Here is a 16918-nt window from a genome sequence, read left to right on the forward strand (position 1 = left end):
ATGTCATAAATTAAATGAAGATTTCAATGAGAAGTCCTATGGGAAAAGATTTAGCTGTCCGCTGCAAAATTGATGTCTGTAGGAACACTATGAAGGAAAGTAAAGTGACAGGTAGGTCTAAGTACAAATGAGCGTATTATGGAGTATGTAACACACGCAATATTCTAGAGGTCGGATTCGATCATTTTTTTAGTTTCAACTAAGCACTACTATAAAGTCTTGATCATTTATTTGTGCAAAAAAAATCTTCTCCAATTTATAACAATAAATGACAAAAGTCATTTCGTACAATGTATGAGCGAGGGGTAAAGAGTTCAGATATCCGGATGTACAACTTATTGCCATCTCACATAAAAGAAACTTCAGGTAAAGTTTTTAGAATTTTATTGAAAAAAGAGCTGCTATCCATATGTGCCTACTCAGTGGAGAAGTATGAGGATTTTTACAAACCTCAAAATGGAGATTTAAAGGGATAGATAACATTTTACTGTTGATTAATGACACATTGACAAATCCTTATACAGGTGTCAGTGGATGAAATAATAAATAAATAGAATAAATAAACAAATGTGGAAGGTATTTTCCACACTTTTCCATAATATGATACTCACTCATTGAAATTGCCGCAAACGAAAAAGTCTATGGAGGGGAGCCCGGTCCCACAAGATGTAAATTAATTATCAAGTGACAAACTAGATAATTAAATAATTCATCTCTTCATTATCGTTAGGTACAGCAATGTTATGCAGTTTTTTTCTTGTTAGCGTACATGATGGATTTTTTTCTGATAATACTATTCTAACAAAAAATCGAGAATTTAAATGCGATTAACTATAATACTTTTAATACAAGAACTCATGAATCAAAATAAATGTTGAAAACTCTGTTTTCATAATTTCCGATCCGTTCTTCTTTTCTGTTTTATCTATACTATTCAAGAAATTGGTCCAATGCTAAATTCAAGCAAACTATCATTCGTCATCCTAAAGGCTCTGCAAAGGCTTAAAAAACTTTCGATTTGAATACTATCAAAATGAGAAAGTTTTCTCAAGAAAACATTTTTTTAGATCATACTTTTTGAGATATGAGTGCATAAAGTTTAAATTTTTGGGAAACATAATTTCAAAATCGGTTGCGGTAAGAGATAAATTCATGAAATTCTAAGGATAAATTCTTCATGGTATTGTTGATTGAATAAAGCAAAAATTTTATGAAAATATCAATTTTTGAGAAAGATATTCAATTCACTAAAAATGACCAAAAATAACTTTGTTGAGTTGGTGCAGACATAGGGCAATTTTTTCTGGTTTTTAACCTGTCTTGATTTTTTTTTTACAAAAGGTGAGTATGTGAGCCTTCGATAAATTCCTCATACATTAATGTGAGATCAAAAATGTATTGTTGAAAAAGCAATATTTGAGTAAATTTAGTGCATTCTTTGCTACTTTCATATGCATTGATGAAATAAATATTTGATAGGAAAACAGTCAGTTTATTTTTATAGATTTCATCTAAACAAAACTGACAAAAGCCTTCAAGCTTTGATAAGACCATAATAAGACATTCAGTGCCGGCTAAAATGAATGCAATTTACTAGATTTAAACACTCTTTTTGTAAAACAAAAATTTCGCATAATTTTTACACATCTTTACACAGAACTGAGTAAAAAAAGTAGAGAAACTGTATCAAAAGAGACTGTCCTGGGAAAAGATCGAAGACACATTGAAAGAAAATATTCTTTTCATGTTTCCGTCATGCAGAGAGAAGAAAAGAAAGCTTAGCAGAGCAGAGCAGAGATGGAGGTATCAACATAGTGATTCTAATAAGGATGCTGCTGCCTCCGTCCTTCAAGAGCAACACACAATAATGACCAGAAAAAGAGGGTGAATAAAAGATGTAGGGGAAAGATTTTCCAAGGGAATGTAACTGCTGACGACACAGACGCTCAAGGGTCGCGATTACCAACCATCTCTCACCCATACACCGGGCCGTGGGAATTCGAATGCAACACTGTAAGTAGTCAGCAGGTACAAATAAATCTATTCTGTTTCCAAGTTCTGTTTCTCAGCACGTGCTGCCAGCGCCAGCCTTCCCAAACCCATCTTTAAAACTAAAAAACCTCTCAATGAATTCACCTACAACAAAAACATCACCCGGCGACAAACTTTTCACTTTCTCAAGGGTCGTGTACAATTTATTCATCAAGAAAATGTCAATTCAGCTCCATTTAATCTTATTATCCCTGCGAATCATTGATCCTAGCAAATCCCCCGTCCCTCGACCCTTCCACCCCTCCTACGCCACCTTCAACAAACTTTCGTGGAGATGTTTGCTCTCAATTGGGGCCACAACTTTCACATAGCTTCCACCCCATAAACACTTAGTTGTTTTCTCATTCCCTTTCACAATAGTCTATGAAGGCCGGCGTTGTACAAAGAACGCTTCAAATTGTTCTGCTTGGAATCAATTACACAGATCTTTTTCATCACTTTATCATGTTTTCTATACTTCACAAGTTAACTTGAAATTATTGACTGTTTTTTCAAGGATTTTATTGTTTCAGTGTTTCTACCTCCTGGGCCCTATTAAATGAGAGAATAAAAGTTAATATTTTTGTAATTTCCTATCATAATAGCCAGCTAACAACTAATGTTATTAGTTTGTATTTTTTCATGCGATAGGCCTCAGCTGACTACTAATATTATTAGATTGCATTTTTGCATGCCCCTGAATGTACAATAATTGTTTCATTTGATAGTAACATTGAAAAAATAATCTATTCTCTGTTATAGTAGTTGAAGAACAATACTAGTTAGCAAAGGAAAAATAACCGGAATTAAATAAAGAAAAACGTTCTTACATTTACAAGCACATCTTCCATTAAAAAGTAAAGGTAGTAAAGAAGTTCTGCAAAAATTTAACAATGAGAAACGCCTTCTATCTACAAGCACAACTTTGACATTTTCCAATTATTTCCTGTTATCATCCAAAACATGAGTGAGCTGCGACTTTCAAACTCCAAAGGTATGATACCCAATACAAAACAAGACTCCATGTTTTATTTCAAATCTAATCTAACGAGTCACATGTACTCCAACTACGTTTGGACTTATTAGAAAACAACCAAAACAACAAATTTAGCATTAATTCTCAGCACAGTGCTTCTTTGAAGCTCAAAGAGTGCTCTTCCGATATTGCAGTTACCGCGAAATTTTCTTTAAACAGGAAATGCCACATCGTTATAGATAAATCTTTTTTCATTTGAAGGTCTATCGTGTTCGGGTATGACAATTCCAAGCGTGCATCGAGTTATAAAATGATAGAAGACACCATGTTGATAACATAAAGAAGAACAGAATAGATCATTCTAATACATTTTATAGCAAAAAATACAATAATTTTCGATAAAACACCAAGTTTAAACAAGTAGAGTTACAAGAAAATATCATGAAAAATATTATAAAAAATAAGACTTATTAGATTAGATAAGAGTAATGTATATAATCTGATGAGAATTTTCCAAGGAATGTGTATTCTCACAAAAAAAAACCATCGACTATTATTTAAACTTGTAACTGTAGGGATTTATCACAAAATGCATATACTGGAACTTTTCAGTGTATTGGGATGGGGGTTGTGGGGTTGAAAGCGAAAAAACCATTGATTACTTGAAATATTGAAAAAGATCACAATTTCGTGGGACGATATAATGAAATTGAATTCCCAATCAAGCACTCAACAGATATGTTTGTTTGCCAATCCAATATGCTTTCTATATGCATGAAACAGCTTTGGAATTGATAATGTTGACAGCAGACACTGAAGATGTGAGAGTGGGATTGGAATTCAGATATTGCTATTGAATACATGGAAAAATGTCAGCCATATGAAAATTGAATTTCAAACGTGGCAGTAGCTTTGGAGATCAAGGGAATTGGGAGGGGGCTGTAGATTCACGGCTGGGTGGGCTTTTGGCCGGACAATGGAGTCGTCGACGCCCAGCCAGCGTCGTCGGTCGTTTTACGAGCGCCAAAGGACGACAGCCGCAGCAGCAGCAGCCAGCAGTTATTCCGTTATTGATATCGATTGCCAGGCATGCCGCCATGCATCCTATCCTAGCCTATCCTATCCTATCCTATCGTCGCCTTCCATCCGACACTCGCCGCCGCCGCCACAACTAGGCACCATTTGCGAAACGCCATCCGTTTTCGAATTAGGTTACAGCCAATAGGGCATATCTAAAGATAAAGCAATTTTCAAGAGGATAGAATGTTATAGACTGACTCACTCTCAGATGTGACAGCCTAGGGTAATTTCAAAAAACAAAATTGAGAAAAAGTAAATATATACAACTAAAAACTAAAGAATATATCCATGCGCCACGAACACGCACATTTCATTTTTCATCATTGTCAATCCTCAAAGCAGCGCAGGACGAGAAAACTGTAAGGACCAGGGTCCCTCTTGTCGTGCACAATAATAATTAATACTCTCATTTAAAAGACACGGAGACTGGAACCTGGAAGAGATCAGAAAGTGAAAACTTTCGGGACGGGTATCGCGACTGACCTTGACTTGTCTGGGCTCAAATACAGATCGCCTGTTTTTATATCAGCTAAACTGTTCGTAAAACAGCTACAAACTGTCCGTTTTCTGTGCAGTGTCGAAAAAACAAATGACTTATTAATTATGAAGACAAGTAGTATTCATAATAAACTAGTCATAGCATTTAAAAATGTTTCTTTTCTATTTCTTTAATATTATCTTCATTTTCGAGGAATGGCATTTTTAAACTGAACACTAACTAGTACTTATGTATATTCTACTATACGAGTATGTAAACCGAACAATAATAGTAGAATTGGGCAAAAGTCCACTTCCTAATAAACTAATTTGCTTCAATAGTTGTGCTTCAACACAAACCCAGAACAAAGAGCTATAAACTGGAATGAGTGTCAGTCAAGCTGAAGAGACCGAAGGACTGAACTCAATTGCAGAATATATTGCACATGAAAGTTTATAGAAAGAAATTGTGTTCATCCACGTGCGCTATTTGGAAATTATAAAGCTAATTGGAATGAACCAATATGTTAGACGATATTGTAAATGAAATACCGTAGAATCTATTTTATTAAACAAATAGGAAGTATTGATTTCAATATTTACCAAACCGAATCTTCAATTGATTTGACAATTTACTTTGTAATTCACATCAAAACAGTGTATTCGCAAATACATCTGAAACATTTACATGTGCTCCATTGCTTCCATGAACATAATTACTATCCACAAGATGTCTGAATTTGAAGTGTGTATGCGACCACCGTCCAACAACAGACTTTGATATTAAGGTCAACAGAGTAAATTACTTGAGCAAACGCCTGCACTTGAATGGAGTGATATTGAACATAAACGTCAACGCTCGCCATAGGCTGGGAATTCATTTCAGAGAATAGAGAGGTCAGAATACTTAATTAGTAAACAATAGGGCATATGGGCAAACACGAGCACGGCCTGTGGTGCGGTCGTCACAAGGGATTCGGTTCCAAACAGATGAATCCAGCAGCTATCCAACTATTCATTAAAGGGCGCACACTCAATCAATCTATACCGCATTCCATCGATCGATGTTACAAAAGCTCATACGCCGCCCCATCATTGATAAGGTTAATATAAACTTTCATGGTAAAGTTAATCTAAGCTATCATGTGACAGGGAATGGTGATTGAGACAATATTGAGAGAATCTTGCAAATACACATTGAGAGATAAGATACTTGAATATGCCACAAATATCAATTTCTCTTCTGATTAAGAAGTTGCTGTACTGTCATTTATGTACAATACTGAAATGAATTATGAATCACGAAGAAATAAAACTGTGCCAAATTTTGGAATATTTTATGAGAGTTTTGTGATTACAACCCAAGAAATCGTATAGTACTACTTCAAATATTGGTCTATTAACGCCCACAAGCTCAAATACTACTCGATATTGATTAATAATTCATCACAAAAGTAAAAAGTTAGTTATTTAAGCTTCCTAATAAGAAAATAAAATAAAATATGGAATTGAATATGTTTTTATTTAAAAGGAAAACAATCAGTTTGTCATGAGAGAACCAGAACACATTTGCCTGGGAAATTCCATTAAAAGATGAGGCTGATTATATTTATATTCAACTAGAAGAAAAGGTTTGTCATATTGAACCCATTCGATTTCATTCGAGTTTAAATTTAAGAATTATCATCATTGGAAAGAATGTTTTTAATCAAGGACTGTTTGATGGAATCATACTAAGCTTATTGACTTTTTGCCTGTCGAACTAAAAACACCTTGGTATGCAAAATTAATCCAGATAATACAGGTCTGAATGACTTGTAAAAAGCACTTCAGCAATAGGGATGTCAGTTCAATAAACAATTCAAAAGCAAATTGGATTGACGAACAAAAGCATACCGATGGTATTCATGGTTTCTTGATCTCAAGTGCCAAACATCTAAGGGCTTCAGTGTGTGATATTGTAATATGAAAGTGTCAAACATGGCAATGGTCTTAGCAGAGCATTGGGAAGAGAAACGAAATTATAGCCTCACACTCCAGGAAGGGGTGAATAATCAAAGACTTTCCAAGACAATGGTGATCCGATTTGGAACACAACATCCGCCATAATCCAAGTGAACCATTTAAGCAAGACGAAAAATTAGTAACTTATAAAGATGAAATAATCTGATCCATAGATGAGTCAAGAAAAAAATGTTATCAATCATGAAACCTAAATATTACTGTAATTACTTTACTACCTTCATTCATTCATGCTTCTATTGTAAGCAGTTACTCCCAAGTATTTTTATCACGAATTAATAGTGATTCACTATTGTTATTATAAGTGAACAATATTAATAGTGAAGAAAACTTATTAATTCGAATTTGATTTTTGTTTTTAATCTGAAAGTAGAATCAGGAAAGAATTAAACTATTTTGGACTTATCAACTTATCGGAATTATCAATTTAGGAGAGGAATAACACAAGGTTACCTTATTGTTTTCTCTCCCTATCATTTTAGTCCAGTCACTATATACATTGGTGCATGCAATTTATATTGTAAATCTGATTTTTAATATATTATTTGGGTACTTAAGAGAAGTCCAGAACCAATTTCTTCATGCAAAATTTCCTTGTGCTAGATACAGAGTGGTCCAAAAACCTCGTATTTTCGGCTCATTTTCCAGTTTTCAGCTATTTCTGCCAAATATCGTAATCGGACAGAAAAATTAGCTCTCGTATTTTTTTAGATAATAACATTTTGAATAAAATGAGATCATTCGGAACTCTCTATCTCCAATGAGTACTAAATTATGATTTTTCAAAAATGAGTAAAATTTGAAGAAAAAAAATGTTGATGAATTTTAGCTTTTGATCAACAATATCTTCCGATTGTTACCATCTAGATGTATAATTCAAAATCCCCCTGGGCGTATTTTTGTGCTCTACATTCTGAGATCAGGTAGAGCGCTCTATCTCATATAGATTTCCAGGTACACCTCACAACAATGCTCCTTGTATTGTGAAAAACACCTAATTTTCAGCTTCAACCATCATCACCCACTACATTGTCCTCACATTGATATTTCGCACGATGACATAAGTTCATGATATCATGTTCTATGAGAATCACCCGTTAGATGCACTTCATTTCAGTATTTTCTAGTGGAGAGGCACGCTTAAGGACACCTCAAGGATCAAAATTTCAAACACGTATAACTTTTGACACAATGCTCGGATTTCATTGTCCTACACTTCATTCTTCTCGGCTCGTCAAGGTGGTCCAAAATCATGCTTCATAAGTCAAATTCGGTCATTTGACAGAAATATTTGGCAGAAATAGCTGAAAACTGAAAAATGAGCCGAAAATACGAGGTTTGTGGGCCACTCTGTATCTAGCACAAGGAAATTTTGCATGAAGAAATTGGTTCTGGACTTCTCTTAAGTACCCAAATAATATATTAAAAAATCAGAACTACAATATAAATTGCAAGCACACCCCCTTTTTTATTTCTATATTGACTGGACTATTTTGATGATGTACTTATTGTATCAAAGAATAAAGAATCAATCAATCAATTGGATAATACAAGTACGGGTTAGGAAAATCACGAATGACGCATTATCACATCTGACCTACTGGACTGATTAACTTGAAATTTTGCATATTTTAGGCTCACAATTACTCACACTTATGCGACTCAAGTCGAGAAGAGACTCGACTCTAGTCGAGAGCATGTGTTTCCAAATGGTGACACTCAGACCATTCGATTCTAGTCTCCGCGACGTCACCATTTGAAAACACATGCTCTCGACTAGAGTCGAGTCTCTTCTCGACCTGAGTCGCGTAAGTGTGAGTTGAGCCATAGACTCATAATTTATCGTGGATGGTTCTAGTTATAGGCCTATTTTCAACTCTTCAAGATTTCAGTAGGTCAAGTTTCCAGTTTGTCAAGTTACTAATTAGACCCTTGCGGAGCACGGGTTAACTGCTAGTAAATGATAAATTCTTTGAAGAAGCTTTGAGGATCAACAGTAAGCATTACTCACATCCAGAAAGGGGACAAATAGGCTACAACAATGTACGGTACCTGTGTACAATGTACTGTGTCCGAGACGTCAAGCACTACATGGACTGCAATCTTATTTCAACAATAATTTAATCAACAATACATCTCACAAATTTCATTCAATATCTATTCCTTCCATTCAAGTTAATATAAGCTATAGAAAACTAGGCTATATAGGTAACTTACTTACTTACTATATTAGCATCTTATCCAAATGTAATTAAATGACACACATTGTTCAAGTATGCAACAATGATTATAAATTGACAAATTGATTTACTTCAATATTATACCATAATTATAATATTTACATTCAAATATTTCTACTTATTTCACTAAGCTTATATATATATATATATATATATATATATATATATATATATTATATATATATATATATATATAATATATATATATATATATATATATATATAATCTAATGCCAAGAAATGAATAAGGGTTAACATACAGGATAGCCTTTAGGGAGGCAAATTACAAAACAATATTGTATTTGCTTTTTTGGATGTATTGTTTTAGTCCAGTCAAGGAAAGGTTATAGAGGGAAAAGTTGGGAAGACAATTTTTGACCCCGCAGTTCTGTTTAGGGTAGTAAGGAGGTAAACATATCAAAAGTCCCCCCTGTGCTAAGGGGGTGGGGGTGGTTCAAAGGTACCATTTTTTGGTTTCTCGCATAAAACTCAAAAACTTGCATCCAAAGGTCTTGACTGCTTATAACAAATTAAAGCTTACATAATTTCCTACAATATTCATCCCACAACTGTTTTTACATCTCCTCTAGTTTTCAAGATATCCGCTCTTGAAGGTGTGAAATTTTTGAAAAAAACACGTGCCACAAATGTGTTCTATTCTTGCTCTTATAACTTTTTAAAAATCGTTGGGAAAACTCCATGCTGATTATGAGCTTATAGAGCATTAAATTCTCTTCAATATAATGTATAATTTCACACTTTTACGAATTTCCCTACTCCTTTTGCAGCAGATTTAGAGTTGAGTATGAAATCTCCATTTTTGCAACAATAGAACAATTTGACAAAGAAATTGGAGGGAATGTTTTTAACACAATTTTTGACTTTGCAGCTTTGTTGAGACTAGTTAGGAGGAGAACATATCAAAAGTCCCCATTCCTAACTCATGTGCTAAGGGGATGAGGGTGGTTTAAAAGTTTCATATTTCATCGTTTTGCTTCGACGCTCATATCTTGAGAGCAATGTGTTCAACCGACATAATTAACTATTCAAAAAAGAACCTTGATAAATTCCCTACACTTTTTGTTCAGTGGAATTTTCTGTTATTCCCAACAGTTCGAGATATTCGCTCTTGAAGATGTGTAATTGTTGAAATAACAGGCTTTTATCCAATGTTTTGCTCTTTCAGGGCTTATAACTCTCCAACAATGCATCATAAAAAACATCGTAGGTTTGCAGAGCATTGAATTCTCTTTTAAATGATGTATTATTTCATTATTCCAAGTTTTCCTTTCATTGTTATAGCAGCTCAAATGTAGGGGGTGAAATTTCCATTGCTGCAACAAGTGTCAACTCAGCGGTTCCACACCTTCAACAGAGGGGATAAAGATGCGCACTTTTGCTATGTTAACCTACTAACTAGTCCAAATTAAGATGCGAAGTCAAACAATGTGTCACAGACACCCCCTTCAAATGTCATTGTCAAACGATCAATTGTTGCAGCAATGGAAATTTCACCCCCTACATTTGAGCTGCTATAACAATGAAAGGAAAACTTGGAATAATGAAATAATACATCATTTAAAAGAGAATTCAATGGTCTGCAAACCTACGATAAACATAAGTTTTTGTGATGCATTTTTGGAGAGTTATAAGCCCTGAAAATGCAAAACATTGGATAAAAAACTGTTATTTTACCAATTACACACCTTCAAGGGCGAATATCTCTGGAACTGTTGGGAATAAAACAAAATTCCACTGAACAAAAGGTGAAGATAATTTATCAAGCTTTATTTTTGAATAGTTAGTTATGTCAGTTGAACGCATTGTTCTCAAGATATGAGCGTGGGAGCAAAATGCTGAAAAATGAAACTTTTAAACCACCCTCATCCCCTTAGCACATGAGTTAGGAATGGGGACTTTTGATATGTTCTCCTAACTAGTCTTAACAAAGCTGCCAAGTCATTAATTGTGTTTAAAACATTCCCTTCACATTATTTTGTCGATCGGTCTATTGTTGCAAAAATGGAGATTTCACAATCAACAGTAAAGCTGCTGCAAAAGGTGTAGGGAAATTCGTAAAAGTGTAAAATCATAAAAATGCCACATCTTCAAGACCGGATATCTCAAAAACTAGAGAAGATATAGAAAACGTTGTGAGATGAATATTGTAGGAAACTATGTAAGCTTCAATTTTATATATAACAGTTATGTCCTTAAGATACATAGTTTTCGAGTTAAATGCCAGAAACTAAAAAATTGTACCTTTGAACCACCCCCATCCCCTTAGCACATGGGGTAGGGGTGGGGACTTTTGATATGTTTACCTCCTTACTATCCTAAACAGAACTGCTGGGTCAAAAATTTTTGTCTTCCAAACATTTCACTCTATACCTTTTTTTTGATAATTCATTGCCTGGATTATTTGTGTATTTATTTGAATAATGAATTTTTAAATTTGAACTTTGGATCTAATAAAAAATATGCCTGCACACATATCTCGGTTGAGTAGGGTAATCGTGCAATAAATTCTAATAATTCATATTATTTTTTTCAATAGAACTTTAACTGTTATTCAATGTTATGAATTGAAGAGTTCAATTAGGCTATGATCAATGACTGCTCACTCTATTATAATCTCATCAAGTCTAGATGCTAGATTAGGAAGGTAGCTGCGTTATTTAACTAAAATATCATTCTAAGAATTCTGATCATAGATAGTTTACTCATCATTGATAGTTTTACTCAATATCAGAAATATAAAGACCTACAATGAAATTTTGTTGCACAATTTTTTTGGGTATTGTTATGTTTCTAGACCTATAATGAGCAACACAATATAATGACAGTATTTGATCAACATTAGTTGGTGTTGCTATCCTTGTTTATCAAAAATCAGATAGCAATATCCTTTTCTAGCTCCGCAACGTTGTCAGGATAGTTTTATAACAATGTAGAGATATAGATCATTAACAAGATACCGTACGGTATTCAATTTCAATTATGAAAATTTATTATTTAATAATAAAAATATTTTTCTTGGCAAATAAAATATAATTGATTTAAAACAAGCATGAATAGTTGATATTACATCGGAAATACCTGTATCAGCTATCCTTATAGAAAGCAGTGAAAAGGAAGAGGATCGGCAACACTGTTTTCCTATCTTTCTTCATTGCCATTAAATGGACCTCACTTATATGCAAATAACTGTAACTAGCCTATGTCACTTATATGTAACTAGCCTATGTTGTATTTGAATAATAGATTTGTGTAGTGTGGTAAACTACAAAATACCAGAGCTATAATAATCCTGTTAACTAATTTTTTATAAGATAAACTGAATTGTATTAGGTACAATTATATTAGTCACTAAATTGTATTAGTCACTACAGATAATCAAAACGTGCAAATTACATGATTTTAAAAAATAGGTAGTAATGTAGGTAAATGGATCATAACAAATCAGAAATTATACATAAGTGTACGGTACCGGGCAAAAACTTTTGATTAGGCATGTGTGCCTCACTTTAGTAGCCTAATTATTATCTATATACATAGGCCTACGGCTAAATCTATTTAGAGCATTTTCATGTTAAATTGACTTATTATTTGCAAAATAAAAAATCACCAGTTGATTAAAAACAATAGATTGTAAATCATCACACGACATTAAAGTTGTCTACATTATTATTAAAACATAACAAATCAGCATCTAATAAAACTATTTGCATTTTCTAAAGTAGGTTGTTCTTACAACAAACGTATTTTGTATCAAATATATATTCTCAAACAACTAGTGTTCAATGTGAATACAATCCGTGTTCTGTAGGCCTGGGCACTTGTGTTTTGTAAGAGCAAACAAGATCAACATGAGAAAATAGTTTCAAACTACCGCCATTGGCATTATTTAGATGGAGTTAGGAAGGTGGCAAGAATTAAAATAGATCAACATATAATAAAGCCAGCTTGTAAAACGTTTAGAAATAAAAAAGAAAACAATTTAATAGAATGATAACCATACCTTTTTAGTGATTACTTGAGGATGTGTGATGTAAAATCCTCTCCGTTTTTGTTGACACTACGAATTGAAATTTCCAAAATATCATGGAACAAAGTAAAAAGAAATAAGTTAAAGACGCAAATTTAACACAAAACTAAGGACAATAACCCTTTAACTTGTACAAAACACGCCCCTGATTACAATCCTCCCTTGAAAGACAGTCCCTTTACAGTGGCTCTGATCAGGTCCGAACGAATATTGCAAACAGCAGCGAGCATCGAGCAACTAAGCACCCTCTACGCTACACTGAACTTTGATTGGATTTTTCTCTTTACTTTCAAACTCGTCACCAGGATGCAGCACCGCCTTGAGCTGTTCTTGCTGTTCTCTATAATCAAGAAACGCGGCAATGACATCACTCATTCAAACATAATTTATACTAATAATTTATCAATCTTAAATAATATTTGAATTATACGGGACAGTATAATAACCTAGCACGTTCGAAGTAGAATAAGACAATAAACAATACGAAATTCGGCCGAAAAACAAATATGTAGAAGATGAGGTAAACTTTAGAAACTTTCCATGTCTTTATCAAGAGTAGTATTAGTCCAACAGATGATCGTTATTTTTTTAGGAAACAGCTATAATGGGAAAGTATTTTTCCCTTCGCCCACAGTCTATATAAAGTCTTTACTCTCTGGAACATAATAGTGAATAGTCACTTTTTCGCTCTTGAGACTGATGACAGAGAAACTATCTATAGTGAGGTCCACGTTATAATGACAGTTTTTGATCAACTTTGGTTTTGCTATCTTTGTCTATCATTCGACAAAGCCGGTGGTACTATCCTTTTCTAGGTCCACAACAATGCCAATAATGTTTTTGACAGTGTAGAAATATAATTAATTAATACAGTGAATCGGCATCGCTATTCTTCTATTTTTATCCATTGCCATTATAACGTGGACCGCACGATATAAAAGTAACAACATTCAAATTCCATTGAAGCTCTCTACTTCTACTCTATACAACTCAGGACCTCCTAAATACAGCAGCTTCTCTTTGTCTCAGAAACAGAGTAACGGCCAGCAACAGTCACAGTTATAACATAGTTATACAAAAGTATTCTTTGAGTATCTATAGTGAGGTACACGTTATAATGGTAGTGTACGATTTGCAATGGTGTTGCTATCCTTGTCTATCGTTCAACAAATGTGAAAGAGTTAGGGGTTAGGTTTAATTTAGGTTATATTTAATAATGTTTTATTAGGATAGGATAGGTTTTTGCTTTAAAATTGCAATATGCTAGAAGGGGCTAGGGTCTAGGTAGAGTTATGTTTTTGAGTAAAAGGATAGGGTAGGGGGTTGGGATTAAGCATTGAACCACATGTTTGTGAACATGTTCATGAAATGAGCCACATGTTTGTGAACATGTTCATGAAATGAACCACATGTTTATGTTTTGTTCTAAAGATGACGAATGAATCTAAAGTATTAAATGTGTAAGGGTTAGAGGTTAGGTTTAATTTAGGTTATATTTAATAATGTGTTATTAGGATAGGTTGGGTTTTTACTTTGAAATTGCAATATGCAAGAAGGGGCTAGGGTGCAGTTAGAGTTATGTTTTTTGATGTTTCAAATGTGAAAGGATAGGTTAGGGGGTTAGGATTTTGCTTTGAAATCTAAATTATTGAATGTGAAGGGGTCAGGGGTTAGTGGTTAGGTTTTTTTTGGATTATATTCAATAATGTTTCATAAGGTTAGGTTAGGTTTTTGCTTTAAAATTGCAATATGCTAGAAAGGGCTAGGGTCTAGGTAGGATTATGCTCTTTGATATTTCAAAGGTGGAAAGATGGGTTAGGATTTTGCTTTGAAATTGCAATATGCTGGAAGGGATTAGAGTTTTTTCAAATAGTTATGTTTATTGATGTTTCAAATGTAAAAGGAGAGTTTGAGTGTTCGGTTTTTGTTTTGAAATGACAATATGCTGACTTAATGTGCAAGATAAATCACTTTTAACAAGAAGAGGAGAAACCCAATTCTCCCTCCACAGTTTGTAGCATAGTCACAGACGGACATCCTGTGCACAATTGGATGTGCCATGTCATTTCGCTTCAGGTTCTTGTGATGAACACATCTCCATAACATACACAAACATATCACTTTGGAACATTGCCAGTGGAGGGGAGCAAAGCGTTACAAAGCTTTCCCACACAGACACAAAAGAAGGAGAATGCTGCTAGGTAGTGGGAGAGATTAGTGGAGGATAGAGCATCGGACCTCTCCGTCTTTGAGAAAGAGCAGTGTTAAATGAAATTTATCTCACACTTTAGTTATAGTGTTTTTTAACATCAGTTAAATAACAACTGTTATATTTTTCAAAAGTACTCTTTCTTTTATTAAATAAAATGATAATATATTGATTATTATATTGAATTTAATGATTAATCATCATTAGATAATAATATCTTCATCAAATAGAATCACGATTGGCTCCAGTTACAGTGATCGGTAACAATCATCACAAAGAACGTTACATTCAAAGAACTGACTGAATGGAACGGGAAAAACCCGTTTCTAACGCATGCGCGATACGGTGCTGTCCGAGACAGCAGCTTCTCTTTGTCACAGAAACAGAGTAACGGCCAGCAACAGTCACAGTTATCACATAGTTATTCAAAAGTATTTTTTGAGTATCTATAGTGAGGTCCACGTTATAATTGTAGTGTATGATTTGCAATGGTATTGCTATCCTTGTCTATCGTTCAACAAAGCAGATGGCGCTATCTCTTTCACGCATTGCGATGTTGCCACATCGTTTATCAACAATGTAGAAATTCAACTAATTGACAAAATATTTCATCTCAATCATGAAAATTTATTATTACATCTTAAAGAAATATATTTGACAAATGAAATATGATTAACTATTCTCGAATATAATGAACAGTTAAATTCATCAGATATACCAGTATCAGCTGTTTTGGTCGCAAGGCTGAGATCTGGCAACCCTTTTATCCAATCTTCCTACACTTCCATCACAACGTGGACCTCACTATACCAGCTGATTGTGTGTCGGCAAGATTCGACTTGCACATCATAGAATGGATATGTTTAGCTCTAGAAAATGAACCACATGTTTATGCTTTGTTCTAAAGATGACGGATAAATCTAAAGTATTAAATGTAAAAGGGTTAGGGGTTGGGTTTTATTAAGGTTATATTTACTATGTTTTATTAGAATAGGTTAGGTTTTTGCATTGAAATTGCAATATGTCAGAAGGGGCTAGGGTAGAGTTATGTTTTTTGATGTTTCAAAGGTGAAAGGATAGGTTAGGGAGTTGGGATTTTGCTTTGAACCACATGTTTGTGAACATATTCATGAAATGAATCACATGTTTATGTTTTGTTCTGAAGATGACAAATAAATCTAAAGTATTAAATGTGAAAGGGTCAGGGGTTAGGTTTTATGTGGGTTATATTTAATAATGTTTTATTAGGATAGGTTAGGTTTTGGCTTTGAAATTGCAATATGCTGGAAGGGGCTAGGGTCCAGGTAGAGTTATGTTTTTTGATGTTTCAAAGGTGGAAGGATAGGTTAGGGGGTTGGGATTTTGCTTTGAAATTGCAATATGCTGGAAGGGATTAGAGATTTTACCAAAAGTTATAATCATTGATGTTTTAAATGTAAAAGGGACGGATAGGGGGTTAGGTTTTTGCTTTGAAATGACAATATGCTGACTTATTTATAGTGTTCTTTAACATCAGTTAAATAACAACCGTTATATTTTATTAATTATATTTTTCAAAAGTACTCCTTATTTTATTGAATAAAATGATAATATATTGATTATTATATTGAATTCAATGATAGATCATAATTGGATAATAATATCATCATCAAATAGAATGACTATTGGCTCCAGTTACAGTGCTTGGTAACCATCATCACAAAGAACTTTACTTTCAAAGAGCTGACTGAATGGAACGGAAAAAACCGCTACTAACGCAAGCGCGATACGGTGCTGACCCTGCATGCAAACAAGATGGCCGCCATGATTGGTGCACGAAAGAGCAACTTCTCTAT

General features: G+C 33.9%; 1 protein-coding gene across 4 annotated transcripts in view; it reads right to left on the reverse strand.

Annotated features, from left to right (window-relative positions):
* Window positions 1-13141, reverse strand: part of LOC111051847 (beta-arrestin-1) — an 83199-nt gene extending 70058 nt beyond the window's left edge. The window contains exon 1 of one of the 4 annotated variants that reach the window (XM_039420100.1): window positions 12848-13141. The gene's annotated coding sequence lies outside the window, so the exon portion shown is untranslated. The remainder of the gene's footprint in view (window positions 1-12847) is intronic. The other 3 variants (XM_039420093.1, XM_039420104.1, XM_039420086.1) reach the window with 3 other exon arrangements.
* Window positions 13142-16918: the final 3777 nt, after the last annotated feature.

Source organism: Nilaparvata lugens, chromosome 1, assembly GCF_014356525.2.
Source record: "Nilaparvata lugens isolate BPH chromosome 1, ASM1435652v1, whole genome shotgun sequence".
NCBI classification, from domain to species: Eukaryota; Metazoa; Arthropoda; class Insecta; order Hemiptera; family Delphacidae; genus Nilaparvata; species Nilaparvata lugens.